At 33.1% G+C, this 12558-nt stretch overlaps 1 long non-coding RNA gene across 1 annotated transcript; it reads left to right on the forward strand.

Annotated features, from left to right (window-relative positions):
* Positions 1-42: 42 nt before the first annotated feature.
* Positions 43-2221, forward strand: LOC134241870 (uncharacterized). Its single transcript, XR_009986741.1, has 3 exons — positions 43-125; positions 1035-1053; positions 1617-2221. It is a non-coding gene; the product is annotated as an uncharacterized LOC134241870 (long non-coding RNA).
* The last annotated feature ends 10337 nt before the right edge of the window (positions 2222-12558 follow it).

Below are 12558 nucleotides of genomic sequence, written 5' to 3' on the forward strand. Positions count from 1 at the left end.
TCCGTCTGAGTCTGAGTCCAGTGGTGGAGACCCAGCTATTACTGGACAGACAAGTGGTGACGTTCTACAGCCTCCGTCTGAGTCTGAGTCCAGTGGTGGAGACCCTGCTGTTACTGGACAGACAAGTGGTGACGTTCTACAGCCTCCGTCTGAGTCTGAGTCCAGTGGTGGAGACCCTGCTGTTACTGGACAGACTGGTGTATTTATATGAACAAGGTCAGTGTCTATACAGACAGACAGACAGAGAGATAGACAGACAGACAGACAAACAGACAGACAGACAGACAGACAGACAGACAGGTGTACTTATATGAACAAGGTCAGTGTCTACATAGACAGACAGACAGATACATGTAGATAGACAGACATACAGGTGTACTTATAAGGTCAGTGTCTATACAGACAGACAGACAGAGAGATAGACAGACAGACAGACAAACAGACAGACAGACAGGTGTGCGTACATGAACAAGGTCAGTGTCTATACAGACAGAGAGACCGACAGACAGACAGAAAAACAGACAGAGAGATGTACTTATACAAACAAGGTCAGTGTCTATACAGACAGACAGACAGATAGATAGAAAGACAGACAGACAGACAGACAGACAGGTGTATTTATACGAACAAGTCAGTGTCTATACAGACAGACAGACAAACAGATAGATAGAAAGACAGACAGTCAGACAGACAGACAGGTGTACTTATACAAACAAGGTCAGTGTCTATACAGACAGACAGACAGACAGATAGATAGAAAGACAGACAGACAGACAGACAGACAGACAGACAGGTGTGTTTATACGAACAAGGTCAGTGTCTATACAGACAGACAGACAAACAGATAGATAGAAAGACAGACAGACAGACAGACAGGTGTATTTATACGAACAAGGTCAGTGTCTATACAGACAGACAGACAAACAGATAGATAGAAAGACAGACAGACAGACAGACAGACAGGTGTACTTATACAAACAAGGTCAGTGTCTATACAGACTGACAGACAGATAGAAAGACAGACAGACAGACAGGTGTACTTATACGAACAAGGTCAGTGTCTATACAGACAGACAGATAGATAGAAAGACAGACAGACAGACAGGTGTACTAATATGAACAAGGTCAGTGTCTATACAGACAGCTAGACGGACGGAACGGACACATTTTTTAAATATAACCGTAAACTTTGGTCCCCCAAGAATAGATTCTATAGAAATGTATAGCGGGTTATTAGCCAGGGTAATTAATTTGCCTTATTTCAGCGTTTTGATAATAGTCTGCTACAATTTTAAACACTAAAATATTTTGTTCTATCTCTTCTTTGTGTTCACTGTAAAGAAATTGTTACCTTGTATCCCCTAAAAAAAATACTAGTAATACCAAAATTATTGACCAACCTTTCAGAAGGCAGAAGCCAAATTTCACACCCGCAAAAAAAACCCGCTGTACAGTATTAAGTTATGATTCACCAGTTAATTATTGCAGACTGTCAATGCAGAATGAAGTGTAGCATAACATTATCGGTTGAATATGAATTGTACCTTACCATTCCTGGAATTTATTACAGTTTTATTTAATCAGACATTAAAGTTATTTCTGTGTTTGACTTCCAGGTGTGTCATCTCTACGTGCCAGTTTTTGACCCAAAGATTTCACCGAGAAACTTTGTGTTGTTAACAAAGAAGTGACATCGGATAAAGATATGACATATCGCTAACAAAGAAGTGACATCGGATAAAGATATGACATATCGCTAACAAAGAAGTGACATCGGATAAAGATATGACATATCGCTAACAAAGAAGTGACATCGGATAAAGATATGACATATCGCTAACAAAGAAGTGACATCAGATAAAGATATGACATATCGCTAACAAAGAAGTGACATCGGATAAAGATATGACATATCGCTAACAAAGAAGTGACATCGGATAAAGATATGACATATCGCTAACAAAGAAGTGACATCGGATAAAGATATGACATATCGCTAACAAAGAAGTGACATCGGATATAGAAATGACTTTTTCTTCAACAAAAAGGCTCGTTACAAAGTGACAGGGCAAACATTTTCTGTTTATTATAAGAATTTATTATATCAAGTTCAAGATGTTTAAATAAATCAATGTGAATGAAAATCTGCTAGAATTTTGTTCTGTTTTAAGCATGTTTATTTTTTTTTTAAACAATAGTTTACTGTGTCTTAATTCTATTAAGAAACAGGACATTGTTGTTTGTGTGACATTATTCATAATGAAATACATGAAATATTAAAGTCTTTCTCATGAAATAGCAGTATATTTTATATAATAGTTAGATAGTTACCTACTAGATGTTCCAGAATTTAAAAGGATAAAGACTTTGCAAATGTACATCTCTTGGCCAAACTTCAATTCAAGGAAAAAGATTTAATTGCCATTCTCTGTAACCACTTAAACTTCGTTGCCACGCATGGTCACCGATTTTGATGAAACTTCACCCATGCTTAGTACTTGACACCAGAAACAAATATCAAACAAAATTTCGTTGCTAAGTGTCTCGGTTGCTATGGCAACAGCCGGAAAAGTTTGAAAAATCGAGATTTTCAGCCACTTTAAATCCTGACTGTGGCTTAATAAAAACTAGGAAAAGCAAACAAACCATTCTAACAAAAACATGACACCTTGATGTCACTTATACTGTGAAGAAACTGTTTAGAATATATCTCTAAGTAAGTGGTAACCAAGGGTACATTTGGAATACATTTAAAATGCTGAAATATGCTGAAAAACACTCCATATTCACTAATGGTAGGTGTTACATGCTAAAACTCAATCACTGACTTAAGAAAAACAATGAAAATGTTTGACCTTAAGTATATAAGTATAAGCAATATTATTCTATAAAAAAAAATTTATGGTTGCCATGGTAACACAGTGTAACCATGCAAAACCAGTAACTAAGATTGGGTTAATGCTACTGTCTTGAGGAAAAACATGAAAATTCAAGACTGGCAAATATGCATCCTTAGGACCTTGCAACACCAAAACCATAAGAAAAATTGGGTATAATTGCTACTTTGTAGTGTTACCATGGAAACAAAGTACCAGTGCTTAAAAGTGAATTTTTTTCCGCTGCATTAAGAATTAAATTGCCATTTAATCAAGAAACAAATTAATGAGCTCAGCTGGAATAGTCTTATCTGTTAGAACTGAAGTTAAATATCATATATTGATAAAATTTGATGAATAAAACAACACTGTTGCTATGGTTACCAAGAAGGGAAAATGCTCGATTTTTTTAACTTTATATCAATATTAAATCCTGTGTGCCAACTTCTTGCATCCACTTAGAGATTGGATGATAGTCAAAATTAAAAGTCAAGTTAGCTGTTAATAAATATCAATCATAAAAGTTTTGGGAATCTACATTTAAGGGTACGTATCCAAGGAAACAAAATATTTTTCAGGGTTTTAAGCATATATTTTCTGCTTATTTCCATAGCAACGCTCTATTTAAAGAATCTAATCTGAATTTTTTGAAATGGGAAAATTTGGAGCACACCAACATCTTATAAAATTGATCATTAGTTATGAGGAAATGTGCTTTTTTTAAAAGATAGGATCATATTTAAACATACATAGTGTTACTTTGAAGGCTTTCTGGGGCATAAAAACCTTGACAACCATTGCCAACCAAAATGAAATATCATATTTTTTCTTGGTATGTGTTTCAAGGCTCTTTTTTCTATTATTTGGTAACATTTCATCCTATAATTGCTTTTCATTTTTACGAGTATGACTTCATAAAATTCAATGAATATTTTTTTTTTACTTTTGAATACTTTGTTACCATAGTAACGTATGTAATAGTTGATTTACCAAACATGTTTATCATGCGTTTGAGACATCTTACCTTCAACGTTTGGAAACAGTCATTAACAATTGTTTGCTTTGCCGCAAATGTTAACTATGGGGCTCTAAACATGTTAAAAAATGCCATTTTTCGAACTTTAAGACATGTTGCCATGGTAACTATAAAACATAGCAACCAATTTTTGCCTGATTTCAGTTCAGGGTATCAATGCCTTTTATCATAGAGAGTTTGGAGAAATTCTGAGACTATGCGTGCCACAGCTCCTATATAAAATTTCAAATCATTACAGAGAATGGCTCTTAAAAACTTCATAAGAAGGATATGGAGATAACGAACAGTATTCAATCTCAACGTCCATTAAACAATATACAAAATAAGAACAGAGCAAACACAGACGTCCGAAATCTCAGAGGTGGGATCAAGTGCCATTGAGGAGTGAGCATCATCTGCCAACCGTGTGCTCGTTGTCATGATCAGGAAATAACGGAAAAAATCCGTCGTCAATTCAGTGTATAAATAATGGACAAACAATTAGTATGAAAAACGTCAGTCAGCATTTGACTCAATGATAAACTGTATTTGCCGACAATATAATTGTATCGACCATAGAATTTACGAAATGATGACTTTAAACCAGACTGTTGATATTCTTTTTCATCAACTTGCTTGTCAATAATTTACTTCGTTTAAAACAATGATTAAAATATGGTAAAATTTTGAAGAGGAATTGAAAGGTGAAGTTTAAGAGGTAAAAGGTACTTAAATAAAGGTGTTGTCACAAGAAATGCATTGTACTTTCTAAAATATTAAAGCCTTAAAAGTGAACATTTAAATGTTTAAAGGTTTATTTTTGAAAACAGATACTAACCGATATGCATTTGATCTGAATCAACAAACCTTTAAAACGGACATACCAGCAGCTATATGCCCTGAATATTTGATATTGGGGACATAACAACTGAAGGACAACAAATATATACTTTGATATGAAGTATGATAAGAATAATTAATTAAACCCGTTATTTCTTAAAGGAAAGGTAGAGATAGGCGATTCCCATTGAAATGCCACCCTTAAGCTTTCAACAAGCTTCACCTATGAAGTATTCATGAAATCAAATACCCTCAACAGTGATTTTTGTATTATCATTGTTAACACAACTTTTGAGACTCTGGTCTATAACATCAGTTTAAACACTACAAACAAACTTTCATGAACTTTTATCCTCCACTTTTATGTCACTATTTGTCTCAGCTAAGAGGTATGACAGGATGTTTATGCAGTATTTCTATTCAAATATCCCTAGCTCCCAAATGTAAATATAAGTTTTGAAGAAGAAGAAAAAAAAAACAAAATTGAAAATTTCGCTATGGCCTGAAATTTGTTGGTATTTTATCAAACCTACATAGGATATTTTGAAAGAAAAAACTTTTGTCTTGGCCATTTTTTTTAAAAATAAAACTCATTATAATAAGAGATACTTTATTGGTATTCACAATTATGCATTTAAAAAAAATTGTTGGGAAATAAAATGTAACTTATTATAACAAACATCATCTGAATTCTACAATGAACAATCCGCATCTTTTTTTTTTTATTAATTTGATAGAATTTAATATGAATACAAAATGAATTTAACATTTGATAGAATAACTGATAAAAAAAACATTAAGGATGTACAACACACCTACCCCAAAAAAATTCCTGTCGTTTAATTTTGGTTATTTTTATATATTTAGTAATTTACGATATCTACTGCATGTATGGACAGTTTGGACAAAATCGTTCGAGTGGTTTTTGGACAGGAACTTCCGAAATTACCCCCCTTTAGTTGTTTACAAGGAGAGAAAATTTTTAATCAATGAACTACTTAAACCTTGATTTTCAATAAAACCAGGTTAGATATAAATGTCAAATTTCATTGGCTTATTCCTTTAACCATGTAACACAAAAACATGGTCGTCTTTTTTATATACATATCATTAAAACAATTTTTAAAGACCTTAAACTGAAAAACTATGAATTTTCTAAGCCTTGAAAATTGCGTATTTTTCGAATTCAAAATTTTTTTGTGAAAAAACCTGTCGTTTAATTTTGATAAGAAACTTTCTTTAGGTAGCTGGTAGTAAAAACAATCTTCATAATTTTTTGTATAATTTTTGTACGACCAGTTTTGATTTAATAGCGGAAAATTACCCCCTCCCCCTTTCTCAATAAATCACGTTCCCGCGCGTCTTTCAGACGGGGGTCGATCACTTTGTTATATGAATCTACAAATACACATTAAAAAAAATTAAATTGGAATATTGCTTTTGCTTCAAAAATACATTAACTTACACATTTAAAAGTTCTCATATGTAAAGCTTATTTAAATGTAGATTTTTAGGCAATTTTTGAATACCCCTATCACCCCCACCCCTTCCTTTTTTGCGTCGCAGACCATTAGCGTTTGACGAAATGTTGTTTACAGTGCAAATATACTAGTATTTCGTCAAGAATCCCGGAGGTATGCATTAGTTTTTTAATTCATGAATGCAGAATAAATATTGACTACTCTTTTTATATGTATAAGGAAAAAATTACTGAAAGATTTTAGTGTTTAGTCCATATACGTATGCGTTATGCATTCCATATCACATGAAACCTGGATACGAATTCAAGTTTTGTTGAACTTGAATATGTTGATTTTTAATTTTATTCATTATAAAAATGGTGTATGTTCAACTCTCCTGTGATAAAAATGGAATAATTGTAGTTTCTTTCATGTCATTATTTCAAACGAGACAGTATGTGGCCGTGGGGATACATCGACATTTGCATTAGATGTACATACACCCCTCATGATATTGTACGCATTTCTTTCAATGTCGTCGCTTCTAAAGTTAAAATGAAAATTCCGTATTCGTCCACATTAACTTCAAAATATCAAACATTAAACTCTTCGTCTATTTCAATTTATATCAAATCCCACATTGATATTTTTTTAAAATCTTATAGGCTACGTTTTGTTTTGATTCGAGGAAATGCGAACCGACATTGTTGACAGAAAGTCAAAGTTACGATTTGCTGCAATGGAATATTTATAAATGCAAATAAGTTCAGTACAAGTGAACAATTCTTTTCAATTCTATACTTACATTGTGTATATGAGGTCTATAGAATTCAATTCTCGGATTTATCAGGTCTTGCTGTAAATGTATCTGATTCTGTAGAAAACCGTGAATAAAGGGAGGAAAATAAACATCTACATTTTCAGAGTTGTTCCTCTTTGATCAGTAAGGGTCTGAGAACAACATGGATTTTACATTGTAAAAAGTTGATTGTTTATTTATTGTTGTTTTATTTAATTAAAGAAGAAAAACAATATTTATATCGTGTATGCACAAATTGTAATGAAGACCATTAATCGGAATGTTATATAGCCGATTGTACATAATGAGAATTTCGGCAATGTAAAATAAAATATTCAGAATAAAAAAAATGCTGCGCTTTGATCAAAAATACAATTTATTGAATATGAAATGAAATGAAATAAACATTAAGGGATGGTATTTTATGTCTTGCTTTTTACGGAGTTTAATCGGGTTAATTAAAAAATACTTATTGATTGAGTATGGTACGCACAATCACAGCCAAGCCCCATATCCCAATTTTCTTTCATGATTGATATACATCGGGATAGCCTGTTTCCCTGGCCTTCCCACAATGCTGCGCATTGCGCAGCATTGTGGGTAGGCCAGGGAAACAGGCTATACATCGGGATCGTTTTACTCGTCGTTTTGACGCTTTATTTTTGACGTTAAATTTGACGTCACGTCAAACGTTCAATTGAAATCGCAAGAGTTATCTCCCCCAGTGTGTTGTACGTCTTTAAATGTAAGAAGGATATGGAAATAACGAACATTATACAATTATGGACTCTTTTGGTGTTGAATATGATTTGTTATTCACCAGAAAAATATTCATATTGACCTCGGCTTCGCCTTGGTCAATATGGATATTTTTCTGGTGAATAACAAACCATATTCAACACCAAAAGAGTCCATAATTGTTTTATTATATAGTCCAAATTTGAATTAATAGAACATTGAACGCTGAATGACGACACCATTTTCATTAACAAATTTCCGTCGTTGAAAACAAATGTTCAGATTACAGTTTGTAACCTCCATGTTTTCCTTTCCGAGTTTCGCTATGTGTAAGACGTCCAAATGTTTAAAAATAATCCTGCAATAGGTTTCTATAGTATTTTTCCTGCTCCATATACGTAGCTCGTTGCGGCCGTTGCAACCATTGTTTACAACGTTGTTTGAGGTGTTGATTATGACGTCACAATGCCGCTGCACGCGCAGTGACCCTCCGGTGAATACGGCCTCAAATCCAGTGAATATGTAGTGTTATGAACTGTTTGCGTATGTATAGATTATATAGGGAATATAGATAGACTATATAATAGTATTCAATCTCAACGTCCATTAAACAATACTGTGGTTTCATCAATTTTCGTTGGCATCAATTTTCGTGGATTTTGTAAAACAGACAGTTTCGAGGATACGTAATTTCGTGGACAAAAGCATTTCCTATACAAATGAATGTCAAATTTCGTAATTCAATGAACATTTGAATTCGTGGATCTGCTCAACAACGAAATCCACGAAAATTGGTCCTCAACGAATATTGATGAAACCACAGTATACAAAATACGAGCAGAGCAAACGCGGACCTCCGAAACATCAGAGGTGGGATCAGGTGCCATGGAGGAGTGAGCATCCCCTGCCGACCGGTCACACCCGCCGTAACATTCATTTAAGACATGAAAAAAAAATCAGAAAGCAGTCATCGAAATAAAACTTAAAACCTTTTAACTGAAAAACGGCCCCAATTTGTACTCTAAAACACCATAATGATGTGTAAATATTAATTAAAACATTCTTTATGAATAACCATGAAATATGGAGGTACCGAAAATTACTCTAAAAAGTCCATTAAAACAATACAAATCAGGCGCGGAGCAGACAAAGATCTAACAGATACATTGTAATTAGAAGTGAGATCAAGTGATCGGAGCAGACAAAGATCTAACAGATACATTGTAATTAGAAGTGGGGTCAAATGATCAGAGCAGACAAAGATCTAACAGATACATTGTAATTAGAAGTGGGGTCAAATGATCAGAGCAGACAAAGATCTAACAGATACATTGTAATTAGAAGTGGGGTCAAATGATCAGAGCAGACAAAGATCTAACAGATACATTGTAATTAGAAGTGGGGTCAAATGATCAGAGCAGACAAAGATCTAACAGATACATTGTAATTAGAAGTGGGGTCAAATGATCGGAGCAGACAAAGATCTAACAGATACATTGTAATTAGAAGTGGGGTCAAATGATCGGAGCAGACAAAGATCTAACAGATACATTGTAATTAGAAGTGGGGTCAAATGATCGCAGCAGACAAAGATCTAACAGATACATTGTAATTAGAAGTGAGATCAAATGATCGGAGCAGACAAAGATCTAACAGATACATTGTAATTAGAAGTGGGGTCAAATGATCGGAGCAGACAAAGATCTAACAGATACATTGTAATTAGAAGTGGGATCAAGTGATCGGAGCAGACAAAGATCTAACAGATACATTGTAATTAGAAGTGGGATCAAATGATCGGATCAGACAAAGATCTAACAGATACATTGTAATTAGAAGTGAGATCAAATGATCGACTAGTTACACCCGCCCTGTACTTTTTGTCATGGTAGAGTATTTAAACGAAAATATCCTGAAAAACAAAACAGTGTAAATATTGACCGAATAATTAGCACGAAAAACATTCATCAGTATTTGACTAAATGATAAATAGTATTTGCTAACAAGGTCATTGTATCAAACAAAAGAAATAATGACATTCCACTGCTGTTTTAGAGCCGATTGTGTAAGTTCCGGAGTTCTTCTGCATTTCCCTTTGTTCGTTAATTCCTGTTATGGCAATACAATGATATTCTGTTTGAAATATCATAAAAGGTTAAGATATTCATTAAGACTAATAGTTTTTTTTTTTTAAAAATCTACAAAGACTGCAAAGACAGCATAAAGCACGGACACCATGAAATTCCAGGGGCGGGATCTGGTGCCTGCAAAGAGTGTGCATTCAAACCAACCACTACTACCCCCTGTCAATAGATTAGGTAGACGAGAACTTCCAAAACGAGGGATATATTTAACAACAATATTGCGGTAGTAGAAGGGAAAGTAAAATGCATCCAAACGGAAGAATTGTGTTAGAATGTACTTCCTGTCCGCCGGTCAGGCCATCGGTGCCATAAGCTAAAAAGTAAAAAAAAAGGCATTTCTTACTTTTCAACTTTAAAATTTGATAGAATAAAAATGGGTTTATACAAAACATCATATTGAAAGTAATAAACTGATCTAGCGCTTATGTGTACATGTAGAGGTGATTAATTAATAGAAAAAGCACATTAATCTTAAATCAGAAAATCTAGCTTGGAGTTAAAAAAATTCTGCAAATATTTTTTCAACAAACATTATTAATATATTTTTCATAATTACAATTTAGCAATTCTACCTAATTAAACATGCTATTTAAAGTAATTGTTTATATTTATATAATTGATCATGATCTATTGTCCTATTTTTATCAAAAAATCCTTAATATATGGTTGCAGTTCTGATCCCATACATCAGATTTAATGTCGACACGTCATATCTTCTTATTGGCTTTTAACCTATCCATTACCCAGACACCTGATACCTGATTTAATTAAGCTCTAGTGATTGTGGAGGTTTGTATTTACTCTGCACCCCTTTTGTTTTCCTAAAATGGACTTTGATCTTGAATACCATTTGTTATCTCATTTCATTTGATAAATTAACAAGTTTTAAATGTCAAGTTATACTTTCTTATCTAATTGACATTTTTGCGAAGAATTCATGCAATATGATTGTTCACCTGTATAGTCTATGTGTACAGATTTTTACATTGTTTACATGCTATGTTTACAGATATTTACATTGTTAACATATAATTATTACAAATACAAAAGATTTTAGGTTGTAATGGTTATGTTTACATGTATATACCTCCTTTACCTGTATGTTTTCATTAAATTTACATGTATCTTGGTTACATGTATGTATCTGTGAACTATCTAGTAGTATGTAAATAAGATACATGTATAAGTTTATAAATGCAGGTAAACATGACACATGAATGCATCTGTAAACTATCTACTAGATAAATTATGTAAATACGATAAATTTTTGTATCTATGAACATGAAAGAAAAGCATGGTACATGTATGTATCAGTAAACAATATACTTGTATGAAAATAAAATAAAAATCTGTAAATACGAACAAAGCAGGTAAACAAAATGTCTGTTACCTGCTTTGTTCGTATTTAATGTAATGTGGTATTTATAGATATTTATCTAATTTACTTACGAGTAGATTGATTACAGATACATACATGTACCATGTTTACATGTAATGTGGTATTTATAGATATTTGTCTTATTTACATACGAGTAGATTGATTACAGATACATATATGTACCATGTTTACATGTAATGTGGTATTTAAAGATATTTATCTTATTTACTTACGAGTAGATTGATTACAGATACATACATGTACCATGTTTACATGTAATTTGATATTTATAGATATTTATCTTATACATACGAGTAGATTGATTACAGATACATACATGTACCATGTTAACATGTAATGTGGTATTTATAGATATTTGCCTTATTTACATACGAGTAGATTGATTACAGATACATACATGTACCATGTTAACTTGAAAGGTCATATTTACGTGTATTTACCTTGGTCACATGTAATGTTGATGTTTACAAATTGTCCATCCATTTCACACATCAACACCTCATGCCCATTCACGTACGGCAGAATTAACTGAGAACCATTAGGAAGACCTTAAATGTTAAGAAACGTAATGATTGATTATTTTAGAAAAAAATATCATGTAAAACATGCATTTTAGACTATCCTTCGTGCTTTAGTCATAACTGCTGTAATATTTATCTCTAATTAGATTCTTACATTTTACGTTGTCATTGAAGAAAAATGACGCGTATTATCTAGATTTATGAGTCTCAGATATAAATACCAGATACTTTTGGTTTATTCTGTTATTAATGTGACTTTGATATACATACTGGTGACCTGTGGTTGACTGTATTATTAGACCCTCTGCCCGTGAATTTGGAGGAGACTATAGGTTTGCTCTGAGGCTATCCGTCCGTCTGTTTGTTTAGCTGTCTGTCCGTCAGTCTGTCCCTTTGTCCCACTTTTTTAATACTTGCAGATATTTAGCTGATTTTTGGTATGTAAGTGCATCTTGATGATTTGAAAATCAAGTTTAAATTTGGTTCCGCGTCATTTATTTTTGTCAGATTTATGATATTTTATTTTTTTTTAAATTGGGATTACGATGGAGTCCTGCAATAAACTCTTTATACTATAAACGAGCTTGTATCCTAAAAAGAACAGGGGAACCATGGTAAGGGACATGCATTGGTTATGCAATATTTTCAGAATGCTTCTTTAGGATACTTTGATATAAATACTAGTAACCTTTAGCTAACTCTCTAAAACACTCTGAGGAGTTTTCCCGCCACCAACAATGATCCAGTGTGTTTCCGGTTGTAAAGT

Source organism: Saccostrea cucullata, unplaced genomic scaffold, assembly GCF_032062105.1.
Source record: "Saccostrea cucullata isolate Sc308-1 unplaced genomic scaffold, CSIRO_AGI_Scuc_v1 ctg2758, whole genome shotgun sequence".
NCBI lineage: Eukaryota > Metazoa > Mollusca > Bivalvia > Ostreida > Ostreidae > Saccostrea > Saccostrea cuccullata.